Genomic DNA, 12468 nt, shown 5'->3' on the forward strand with positions numbered 1-12468 from the left:
AAAATACTGTGGACACACAAAAAAAAGGCGAAAAAATGGTTGTGGGAAAGGCCGTGGCGGATTCAACATATTCGGACTGTGAGCTCTCAAAATGAAGCTTGTACACACTCCACTTGTCGTTTTCGTTATTCATGTGCCACCGTCGTCGTTTTATCGATCCATTTTTAGGGGGGCTTCCGATAATGTTAAAAAGACCTACCGGGGCAGCCGTGTAACAGTTGCAATAGTTAATATGCAGAGAAGAAATAATTCAAGTTTAGCTACCAGACTTTTTTTCTTCCCCCAGTTACTTTCTCCAAAAGTTGAAAAGATAAAAAGGAAGAAACTTTGATCGATTTTTGTTGCAGACCAGAAAAAATGAAGCCCGTGCCTTATTACCAAGGCTAAAAGCAAACGTTAGAACAATGAACTTTCATTAACTCTTTAAAAAGCGTCGATTTGAAAGGAAATAATTCGGATCAATCGATTACGAGAGTTGATGCAGCTACTTTTAGCCGTATGAATACATCTTCTTAGTTTACACATAGAGAATGTTTTAATTCTTGATTTTATTTCCTATTGTATCGCCTACTGGTGGAATTCGTTGAGTTGATTACGCTTCGGTTGGGGAACTCATTCTGACAATGACAAAATGTTCATTTAGAATTCACCGAAGTCCGCGCGCATAACAACCATCGATTCCCGAATACTTGAAACTTAAATTGTAACTCCTTATAAACACTGCATACTCTGCCGAGTAATTGGTGAAATCGGACGAGTAAACTGAGCACAATCAGTGTCTAGATATATCGAAATCCAACATTTCTTTTTAAGGCTCGCCTTGCTGGCAGAAGGTTAACAATGTTCACTGTTGGAAAAGCAGATGTTCCACACGGGCAAACTAATTATATAGGGATGAATCAATAGGAAATCAATACCCCTCCGCTACTCTGTTAATCAAAGGACCACAATCGATCCAATGACATTTTCACAGTGAGCATAATACGTGCTACTAATGCGGCCGATTGCTGAACTGTTGATAATACGCCCATTCTCAGGTTATTCAGATTGAAAAAAAAAAAAAGACGAAATGGAACTTGATAGAATAGAGCTGACTGAATGATACAAATGTCAAAGATGATGAGATGTGAGGGGGGAACGCGCTGCAAATGCCATTTCGTGCTGCCAATTTCGCGTTACTTCACTTAAATTTCTTTGTTGGTTACGACATTGAAAGAAAAATGCTCAATTTCTAAGAAAATCTCATCAAGTTTTCCCTTAGTTGTGCTTTCTTTCTCCCTCTTCTTGTCTTGTATAGTTTGACGGCGTTTGTTCAAAGTATGTTACGTAACGCATCGGGCCTGCCTTGTATTCAGACTGCTACCAGCAACATAGACCGTTTTCCTAGCAGCCAATTTTCCCTGAACTATCTACTTTCATCAATACTTTGTTTTTCAATGGAAAATGACGGATTTCTAAGAATGAACTTTGTCATTAGCATCGCGTAGAATCAAAAGTGTGATGTTGATTACGGTCGTGTCAACTATTTGGGAAATTCCTAGTAGAAGCAAGAGCGACCGGTCCACTATCACGCATAACACTTTGGAAACGTTCATTATCTACACGATTGCGATTGCTTCGTCGAAGCAAAGAGTTACTTGTGCATCGAACGATGGAAGGAAAGATCCTTTTCCGATTGTGCAAAACGAATAATCACTCCCAAAAGTGACCAATCGTCTTGTCATGACCGGCCTTGTCATGTCTGGACTGGTCAATCACTTCTAACAGCAAGTAACTCTCAATTGATTAAAATAAAATGAAATTTTTTAAAGTTTCGCATGTGTTAGAGTGCGTATGTGAACATTTGATTCGCCAGTCAAGTTCACCATTTCTGCCTTTAACACGATTAACATAAATATTACAAGTATTTATGCGTAATTCTGAAATTACCATAGCTCATTTTTTAAATGTACGCTGTTTCATTTGGTTAAAAAGTTATCAGCGGAAAATCATCAACTGCAAGAAGAATTTCGTTGACGCAAAATAAACCATTTTTTACCTAGCCCTGAGGCTACGGCTTATACCTCCCGGTACCTCTACACCCTAGTCGACGTAATGTTCATTCCATCCAGTCGACCTCTTTTCCAATAAAAGGTTAGATTTCATTGTAAACCAGCCCTGTTTGATAAATTGGCGTGGTTTGCATTGATATCGATAGGGCACCGCAAAAATGACGAGCACAGCAACAATGCGCAACTAAAATAATTGCGTTTCCCAATATTAAACGAGGGGGCATCCATTAATTGAGATGGCAAAGCAATTAAATATATAGACCGACGCCTTTCATGGCTAGAGTCAGGCGTTGGTAAGCAATCGCTTAATTAATTCGTTAAAGCTCTTCTTTGATGTTATAGTCGAATTTGAATTCAATGGCGCGCGTCAGAGTGCCACAACGAGATCAATACTTTTCCCTCACACTGGCCGAGCTCCACGTTCAACAAGTAGAAGTCGAACTTTCTGGAGACAAAAATCAAGAAAAAATGCACATGTGACTTGAATCACAAGGAACAACATTTTCAAAGCGATTATAGAAAATGTTATTTAAAAAAAAAACAGAAACTTGATTGCAATAACTCCAGATAAGACAATTGATTTTCAAAGTGAAATGAATTAATCATCAAGCCCATGTTGAATTAGTGACAAAGAAAAGAAAGAAAAAAATGAAATACAAGGAGTCACTGACCCCCGCTAGGCATGACGTAGGTTCCCTCGTTTGTTCTCCGTACCACCTGCGTGAATCATTAGTCTTGATCGTTAGTCGGTTGCTTCATCGTCTTGACCTTAGCAAATATCTCCGGGACCTGATATTTGGCTTTAAGGCTGCGTTAGTTGGCTTGATCGATTTTGTAAAACAATTACTCGTATGGGGGGAATAAACAGCGACATTTAAAGAAAAAGGGACCCGATTCGGTATCGAAGGATAAGACGTGTGGGCCCGTGAAACAACAACATTTTGTTTAAATTAACGTTGGTGATTTGAGTTGGCGAAGGTTTGAAAACGTTCCATTCGTCGCTCGTCAAATTTCAAATCAGTCGATTCGTTTAAGTTCAAATGAAAAGAGTTTCGCGGTAGGATATGACTAGACGTTTTTCACGATTGAAAAATTCGGCATTCGCATTCGATTGTCCAATGGAATCTCTTTTGTGAAGAATAATGAAGACATTCCTAAATGGACGATTCCTCAAAATTTCAAGGAAAAAAAAAGAAAAACTTTCGATTTGACACGACGGATTAATCAATTATTTGAGTTTCGATTGGAACTGGATCAAAGCATGCTAGGGATTTCATAGCGCGAGCGCAATGCCAATCCCTATCGATTCTCCCCGTTTACTGTCACACATTTCACATTCGTATTTATGATATTGCGGCTTTTCAGTCGTCGGGGTCGTCGAGCTCCATGACTTGAGAGATTAAAACTCTATTAATTCCAGACGAAATAATTAAAAATCTCCAGCTCAATAGAAACCGGTTCGTATTGATCAGATTCCAACCCCCATCCAAAAAAAAAAGAAAGTTGGAGACTCGATGCCCCCGGATGACGTGGATTTCTCCTTCATCATCATTAGCCCATCAGCTGCCAAAAAACTTAAAGAAAACGCAATCAAAAACTCTTCTACTTTTTCCCCAAAGTGTTGGTTGGCTCGTCTGATCGTTTACAGCAGTTCAAGTGACAAGTCAAACCAAAAAAAAAAAACAATGTTCGAGAGCAACCAAATTGAGGAGTAAAAGTTGGACCCGTGTTCTGCAGCTACTCCGAACGTGTGCCGGGTCGGTGGGAGGGGCTTGATGTTATTAACAGCAAAGTTGACGATGGGGCGGGCGGCGCGCGGACGTTTGAAAGTTTAAATGTCACTTGCCACTTGGCAAGTTTCAAATCTGGGCTCTCCTTTTCGTCGCACGCCCGTTCGTTATCATTTTCTTATTTCCGCTATCCCCGGCAAGTTCCGCTCACCCGGTGATGCTCCTGTGCGCTCACGGATGACGGCACCGTCACTTGTTATATTAAGTGGCGGGAGAGAGGGGGCGCTTATATTTAGAAAACGCCCAAGATCTCTTTTATTTTTTCTTTCCCGTGTTTTTCACTCGACCCGCGCGAGCCGTGTGTGTTTGCCGTTTCAAATTTATTTACCCCCAAGACTCTATCAATAACAGCAGCAGCAACTTTGGCTTTTGATTACGTATATACGGCCGGAATGAAAGTTCAACAGGATTCTTTCAAACCAAAAAAAAAAAAAGAAGAAGAAGAAAACGGTTTTAAACTATGTGTGTGAGTGTTAACGAGTTGGCTTGATTTCTCGGTAAATCCAGACACAACAAAAAAAATTTATAAGCTCCACCTACTCGGGCCGGCTGTCCGGCACGATCCAGCTCCCGAAGAAAGAACAACAAGAAATGAAACTCGACAACATTGCATGAGAAAAAAACAAAATAAAAATGTGAGAGCGTGCCCAAGTTGAATAAAGAAGCTCGTCGCATGAAAATGGCGAGCTTTTTCATTGATTACACACACACACACACACACAGCAGCGGAGTAGCTGCTGCTGCTGCTGCAGGAGCGCATAGGAACGCGGGACTCGACCCACCCACTCGGGCGTGAACCTCTCCTGGCTGTCGCGCTGCTGGGGTGGGTGCTCCGTTCGCCCACTTAGCAACTGCTTAACGGCTCCTGTCATTCAAACATAATCACCCTTCGTCATGTCTCCCGAGCCGACTCGGATCTAGGCGAACTCGTATAGACAACCTAACGGCGTTCCTTTATTTGCACAGAGAGCAGCAGCACACAGATTGATGAAGCTCTTAACTCGCGTCCCCCCCCCCTCCTTCTTCCTATATATATAAAAATATCAGTTGGTTTTTTTCTTCTTCTCTCTTTTTTCCCTCCCGCCCGGGTCCTTTTTTTTTCTCTTGTCGGGACTCCCGGGGTGGATCGATCCCCCCCATCAACGGTATTGATTCAACAAACATTTTCTTGATCGACTGGACGTGGCATATTGATCTCATTCCACGAGCAGACGGGCCACAAAAATAGAAAAGAAAAAATCATCCAATCAGAAATTGAAAAAAAAAGACGCGGTAGAAGATTCGTAATAAAAATTTGTTTTTCCTCCCGCGGACTCTAAAAGAGACCAGTAGATAAGGAATCGATAGACCCGAGGTGAACGAGGAGAGAGAAACTGCGATGGCAAAAGTCGCTGCCTTCAAATGAGAGAGAGAGAGAGAAAGTGTGTGTGTGGGATGTTATCGTTAAGAGACGGACGGCCAGAGGACGACACACACAAGTCGAATCATCTCGCCAAAATGATAACAGCAGTCGGTACCCTACAGCTCTGCCCCCCCCCCCTGCACATTTATTGACGACACAGAGAGAGAAAAGCAAGTTGCTTTAAGTCCTCCTTGAATCGTCTTGAATGTTCGTTTTGTACTTGAGCCGCCGCTCAGCCAAAGAGAGAGAGAGTCGGTGCTATTCCTACATACACCGCCCGGCATCGATTTTTGACCGTGTCCGACCCAACTGGCGAGAGAGAGGGAGAAAAGACAAGCCGGGACTGTAGCAGCAGCAGCAGCAAGAGGCAACATATATGCATGGGAGGAAGGCCATTTTGTCCATATATATCCAGCGCTCTCTCGTTTTTATTATTATTATTTGTGGAGCGAGTGGTGCGGAAGCGGAAGGGAATATGCCGGATCGTCACGAAAGACGCTCTGCCGACAGAACAGCAGTATAACACACGACGGGCGCCCATAGTTTGGGTGGGGGTGGCGGGTCTATAAAAACTGGGACGGCCTTTTATATCCTTTTTTCGAAAGGGTAGAAAAAGAAAGAGGAGGAAAAACGCAACGACAAATATCAAATAAGAATGTGTAAAAAAATCCCTTCATTCGGGCGCCCCTCGTCTGTTTGGATTCATCGTGCCGGAAAACATGAAACTTGCTGTGCTGGATGTGAAGGAGACCGCGTAAAAAATAGAAGAAGAAGATGGAGGAAATAATAAACAAACGAAACCAAAACAAAAGGGAGAAAATCAGAAAGATGGAAAAGAGAGCTACTCGGATATGCCATGATGGAAACCAATGAAAAAGACTGTACATCTATTGCGAATAAAATACACAACAGGCCTAGTAGATATATAGACTCTCATTTCTTTTATTTCTGGCAGCAGCAGCAGGAGTCGGGACACACAAAACGGAGAGGGGTTTATTTGATGTTTAGCTGCTGCTGCTGGGACCCCCATTGCTAGTACATAATACATTGAATCTTGCTGACACACACACACCAGCTTCTTCTCTCAATATTGTATGGGCTCTAGATATATACTCATATCACACATAGAAACTCGTACAAACTCTTCATCCCCCCCAATCTTTATTTTTTTGTGCGGATCATGGCAAAGTAGAAAACATGTCCAGTATTACGTAGAGAAAACGACTGGCCCCGGCTAGCCTATTTTATCGATCCGATTGTCTGTGTGTGTGTCACAGAGCCAACCGGGTTAGAGCCAAAAGGAGGGGGGGGGGCGATCCTAAATAGGAAAACACATTCAAAAGAGGAAAAAGCCAATAGTCGATAGAAGAGTTTTTCGTTGACCAGACTGGGTGGAAAAAGAGCAAAAGTTGTCTGTCTATGGTACTTGTTGCTGGACAGACCGAAAGCCTCTGTATACTCGTTAAGTTTATTTTCCCCATCGCTCCTAGTCCTAGTGTGTGTGTGTGTGTCGATGATGGATGGCCACTAGCTGGACATTCCCCTCCCAAAGCTGTATACTGTACAGCACCATTGCATTTTCTATATCTATGGCTCTCTATCCTCCTTTTTATTTAAAGATATCTTTCTTCATCTTCTTTCTCTCGAGCCATATCTCTCGTGATGTACACAAGACGGAACAAAAAGAAAAGCAGCTGCTCCGGTTGTGGCCGGCCTATCTCTCTCTTTTCATGTACGAGAAAAGGATTCTTCTATATTTTCCCTCTTCGTTGTTGTTGTATATAGTCTCTCTCTCTCTCTCTCCCGGTCGTTATTTATGATCCTCGACGGAGATATACACTCCAGATGGGATTTACAGCATTTAAAAAAAGAAGGAGGAACCGATGATATGGCCGCCACGCTTTCTTACACAGCAACTACAGAGAGAGAGAGAGAGACACACGGATGCAGCAAGTAAATCACCCTCGCCCAAAATCATATCAACTCTTTTTCTTTCTTTTTTCAGATACAGGCCGACGGTTCTTATCGATTTTTATTTGATTTAAAAAAAAAAGATGCTCTTGGAATTGTTGTCTGTAAGAAAAATAAGTAGGAACAGCTGTCAGAAAAATCGCCATGACAAAATAATGACAATATAATTCGGCTGTATAAGAAAAACCCCCCATTTCTGGCAAAAAGGTTATTAAAAACTAGTATAGAGGAGGAGGACAACAACAACATCTATTACCGGACAACCGGAGAGAAGACATGCGGCTTTGAGAGACGTTCGAGGGGAGCTGCTGGGCACGACGTAATGTAGCGAGAGCAATCGGACAAAATGTCGAGCGCAGATTCCAAGCCGGAAAAAAAAAAGAATCCCCATCCAAATACGATTTGATATAGTCCTCCCCATGTTGATGGGGGCAAACAAATGTGTACACATTTATTTCGAAGAGGCCCACCGTACAATTTCGGGAAATAGTTGGTGATGCAGCCCAGCTTGTGAAGAAGCCGCATCGAGGTTTTTCGATAGCTTTCCCATATTATGCGTACATGTATAGGCCGCAAGATTCTCTCAACAATACGGCCGGAAATGCTATGGGACAGCACGGAATTGCGAAGCAATAACAAAAAGGAAGTTATATACATATAAACGCACGAGAGCTCCGCTTCTTCTTTTGTGTCCGTGCACTGCCTGTGATTATTCTGCGGCCCCCCATTTATTTTGGCTGAATTGAATCCCGCGGGATTTTTCTTTTTTTTTGGGTCAAATTTTCGTGGGACTTGATTCGATTTGTTTCCGCTTTCTTGACGCGGTCAAAAAGGATCAACGCAACGAGTTTTGCTCCTATAGCGCGCCTGGCCAGATTGGATCATTGTCGTCGACCGCGCCCCGTTACGCAACTACTGCGCACATCTCAATCTTCCTTCTTTGGGGCTCTTTTCAACATCCTCCCTCCTCCATGTTTAGACGTCTAATACACGCCAACACGCCAAAAAACAACCCAAAAAAAAAAAAAAACCCTCACTGCAGTACATGCACACACTTCAACTCGGCTAGCTCAGCTTTGCTCATGTAAGCGCGCGGGCGCCCGGTCACTATTTTTTTTCCCGCAGCTTTGCCCATCAGCGAGAAAAAATACCCAAAAGACAAAAGATTCGTATGTATACATACGGGGCGTGGTTTACATTGTGATTTCTTCTCTACCCTCCCCCATCTTGTGCTGATAACAGCAGGAAAGGCAAAATAGACTTCTTCTACAAGGGCGCGGTAGCGTGATCAGCGGATGTATGGAGTTGCTTTTTTTGTTCTTCCTTCGCCCGGGAAGTCGTGCGTATAAAATCGGCGAGACGGCCATAACGGCGGAATAGAAAAAAAAAGAAAAGAAAAATGAGATTTCCCGCGAGTGGATTTTCTGTTTCGTCACTGCCGAAAGTAAATCACCATAAATTCCGGCTTGCGACAACATTTGTCTTTGGTCACGCCCCCCCAACCAAAAAAAAAGAGTAAGAAAGAAAAGGCGGATGACATAATATAATAAGAAGAGACCAGAAAAGAATCAAGCGCCGGCCTATATAGATTGGGTGGGTGGGAATGGCTGGAGCTGGACAGACGTTTCTCTCTGATGTCGTCTGCTGTCGTCAAGGGACTTTTGATACTTTCTCGTGTGGCCGGATGGATCCATCAGCACAAGGAGAAGAAGAAGATCAACCATCGATTGCATCCAGCCGTCACTGTCATCCGCCAAGCAAAGGAGGAGGGGGGGGGGGGACATTGAAAACGAGTGGCGGTCTGGCCAGCCAACCAGCAGCACTTTGACAATAGATCCCGGGCCAAAATAAACGCGGCTCCGGCGGCTCTACCGGATTACGACGACGATATTGTAGTAGACGAGCGGCGGCGGCGGCGTCTTTACGTCCCACCCGAAATTCGTGACATGTTGTCTCATTTCACCGAGCGTCGTCGGGCGTCGGTGGGAGGGAAAAAATAAATAAAGGAAAGGCGGCGGCGGCGGCGGCCAGAGAGCGCTAATCGCATCTTGTTTTGATTCCATTCGATCCTCTCTAGCACGGTCTCCATCACGCTCCTACTCCTACTCCTTGGGCTCCCCCTCAAATTGATTCTTCCCCGCAACCATCACATCCAGCACAGTCAACCAAGCCGGGCAAAAGCCCCAGCAGCCTTCCCTATAGCTCCCGACTACTTTGTGTGTGAGAAATAGCAGCGCTTCGCGGTCCTTCTCTCTCTCCCGCTTCAACTATTCACGAACGGGAGGGCTCTAGACGCATGGCGGCCATCAGATTTTTTTTTTATTTATCTCATCTCATTCCAAGAAACAAACAGGAACGGATGATGGAAAAGACAGCTGGGCGAGATTTCGCTCTGTCGAGCATAGGCCCAACCCAAAAGATCACGAGTTGGAAAAAAAAACCGAATCAAATAATTAGAAATACCAGAGCGAAATCGGATCGACTTTGAGAACTTTAAAAGAGTTAAAAAGAAAAGTGAATCTTACTGGCCAAGCGGAAAATGTCCTTATTCATCCGGGGCGGGTAAGGAGGAGCTATCCCGACCAAGAATCGACACACAACGGGAGTATTCTTTTATTACGTGACATCAACGAAATCATTGAAAAAACCAACTCCCCACTCCAAAAAAAGAAACCGAGTTGTGAGGATTAGAGAGAAAAAAAACAAAAGAATAAGAATCCCATCATCATCATCATCATCACGGAGGGGGAGGAAATAAAGAAAGACAGAAAAATCCTTAATGTTATAGATACATCCACCCCCAGCACATACTCGACTCACGTATCTCTCTCACCCTTCCTTCTGGCTCCCAAAAGCCCCGTGTGTGTGTGCGTGTGTTTGTCTCGTATTGCCGGATATATGTGCGACGTTGACGAAGCTCAGCCGGGGAAAATACTACACACACAACTATAGAAAAAGAGTTATTAGCAGCCGGCAAAGTGTGTGTGTGTCGTCTGGTGTATTATAGACATACGCGCCCACCCCTCCAACTCGACGTGTGTGTGTACGTGTGTGTGTACACAAACAAAACGCACGTCTAAAAGAAAAAAGTCTTTGGATAAGAGAGAAGAGGAGTTTCAGGAGCATCTCATCCAATTTATTAGAAATCTCCCAGCGGAGCGACGCCAGAAATGAGAGAACAAAAGAGGCGAATCTTCCCGTGTAATTCCGGGCCTCCTCCTCCAACCCACCCACCACCCACCGGAAAAGGAGGAGAGAAAAAAAGTCCTTTTTGCCGCTGCTCCTATTCCACGGAATGCCAGTTCCACACGTAATAAGAGCTCATTCTCTCAATGTACGGAATAAAACAAGCGAAAAAAGAAACAGACAAACTCACACAAAAGTCTCTAAACCGGTTTCTTATACTGTACAATTCTAGACAGATATATCTATCCTCTCTCTCTCTCTCTGCACCTCAAGAAGATGCCAATTACCGGAGCCAGAAACATAGAATAGAAGTGGAGGGAGAATGGAAGATGGATGAGCCCCAGCCCAAAAGCCCAGTAGTATACAATACTCTCTGCTTCCCTGCCATGCATGTTTTAGGCTCCTCCATGTTCCTTAGCCAAGTTCCTGGGCTCCTAAACTGATGTCTATACTAGGCTAGCACATAGATCTACTACCTTGACATTGGGGCTAGGATGAAAATCTAGTCACGTCAGCCCGCTCCGGTCTTGTTTTACACACACACACACACAGCCAAAGTCTCATATGCGAGAGAGAGGGAGAGAACGCCAATGGCCAAAAGTTATTGTCGTTTTCCGTGATGTATTATTACACAAAGCGAAGGCAGCAGCAGATCTCCTAGCCGGGAGACAAGAGAAAAGTCGGACGAGATTGTCGCGTGCCAATCACGAAAAAGGGACGATGTCGTCGACGACGACGACGTAGAAACAAGCCGAAAAAAGACAAGGAAATGTGTGTAGGCGAACAAATATATATCTAAACGGGATATAAATGATGGCCGAGATGATTCAATGCACGAAAAACAGGACGAGAGCAATGGCCGAAAACTTTTGGCCGAAAGTTAATTTTCCGTCAAACAGTCGGCAGTTGTATAGACTATAAGCGCAGTTGTCAGGTTCAATTACAGCCAAACTTTGTTAACAAAGAGAACATACACACACACACAAGTTTGTGATGGACAACGCAGTCAACCTATCGAACGTTAGGCTCCACCCACGCCGGATCTGAGCACATTTCGGGATTTTGATTTGATTCCGGCGAAAGAAAAAACAACAAAGAAAAAACTCGATAGAAACTTGGGTCCAATAATCAAAGGTACGTCGACATTCCCACGTGTGAACATCATCAGATCAATTAGATTTGTTTTACGAAAAAAAAAAAGAAACTTTGAATTTTGTTGTTGGGTTCTCTGCTGTGTGACCGCCAACGGTTTGTCGTGTCGATGCTGATTGAACCAACTTAGTTTTCACGTGCATGCACAGAGTAGGAAATTCGCTCTAACTAACGAGCAGCTCACAACTTGGACCGAGACGGATGGCTGCCGGCCAGGCAAATAGTTGGGTCAACAATGAGAAATAGCCACTTACCATATTAGCTCGAGAAAAATGATGGATCCTCCATTTTTTGGGCGCCATGAGTTTTCGGTCACATGTTGGGGGACTGCCGTGCCACGTTTGATGAAATCAGTTCAATCTCTCATCAAATCTCTCAGCCATGGCCAGTTTGCAAATGCACATCTTTTTATCTTGATTGTGTGGCAACTTGTTCAGGGAAAAAACGGCACAATTTTTCACGCGACCACAGAGGCACAGACCACGCGACTACGCCATTGCTTTGTTCGACTGAAAGTTCTCGATGCAGCAGACGACAGCAGGTAGAAATAAAGCCAATGGCGATTGAACACCAACTCGAAATTTGAATCGTATTGCCAGATCGGTCATTTTGATTTAGGTTCATTAATTATTTTTTTTTTGTATTGATTTTCTCGAGATTTAGGATTAATTTTAAATATTGAAACCATTTAAATGGAATAATCTCGAAAGAAGCTTTTTTCGTCATGAAATTTTTAATTCGGAACAACGGAATACTTTCATCTAATCAAAAAAATTATGTTTTGTTGGATTTTGTCTTCCATTTTCCATAATATCGCAGCTATATAACGTCTGAGCAGACCTCAGCAATGTGTCAGCCGATATATAAACTATTCTTTTATTTAAGTTTCCTAGCTTGAAAAGCTTTCATCGATGAC

The 12468-nt window shown here is 43.4% G+C and overlaps 1 protein-coding gene across 2 annotated transcripts in view; it reads right to left on the reverse strand.

Annotated features, from left to right (window-relative positions):
- The window catches only part of LOC124208233 (potassium voltage-gated channel protein Shaw-like), a 32435-nt gene extending 20340 nt beyond the window's left edge, over nt 1–12095 (reverse strand). The window contains exon 1 of one of the 2 annotated variants that reach the window (XM_046605999.1): nt 11807–12095. The gene's annotated coding sequence lies outside the window, so the exon portion shown is untranslated. The remainder of the gene's footprint in view (nt 1–11806) is intronic. The other variant, XM_046606001.1, reaches the window with a different exon arrangement.
- Nucleotides 12096–12468: the final 373 nt, after the last annotated feature.

The sequence above is a fragment of the Daphnia pulex genome, chromosome 11 (assembly GCF_021134715.1).
Source record: "Daphnia pulex isolate KAP4 chromosome 11, ASM2113471v1".
Classification (NCBI taxonomy): domain Eukaryota; kingdom Metazoa; phylum Arthropoda; class Branchiopoda; order Diplostraca; family Daphniidae; genus Daphnia; species Daphnia pulex.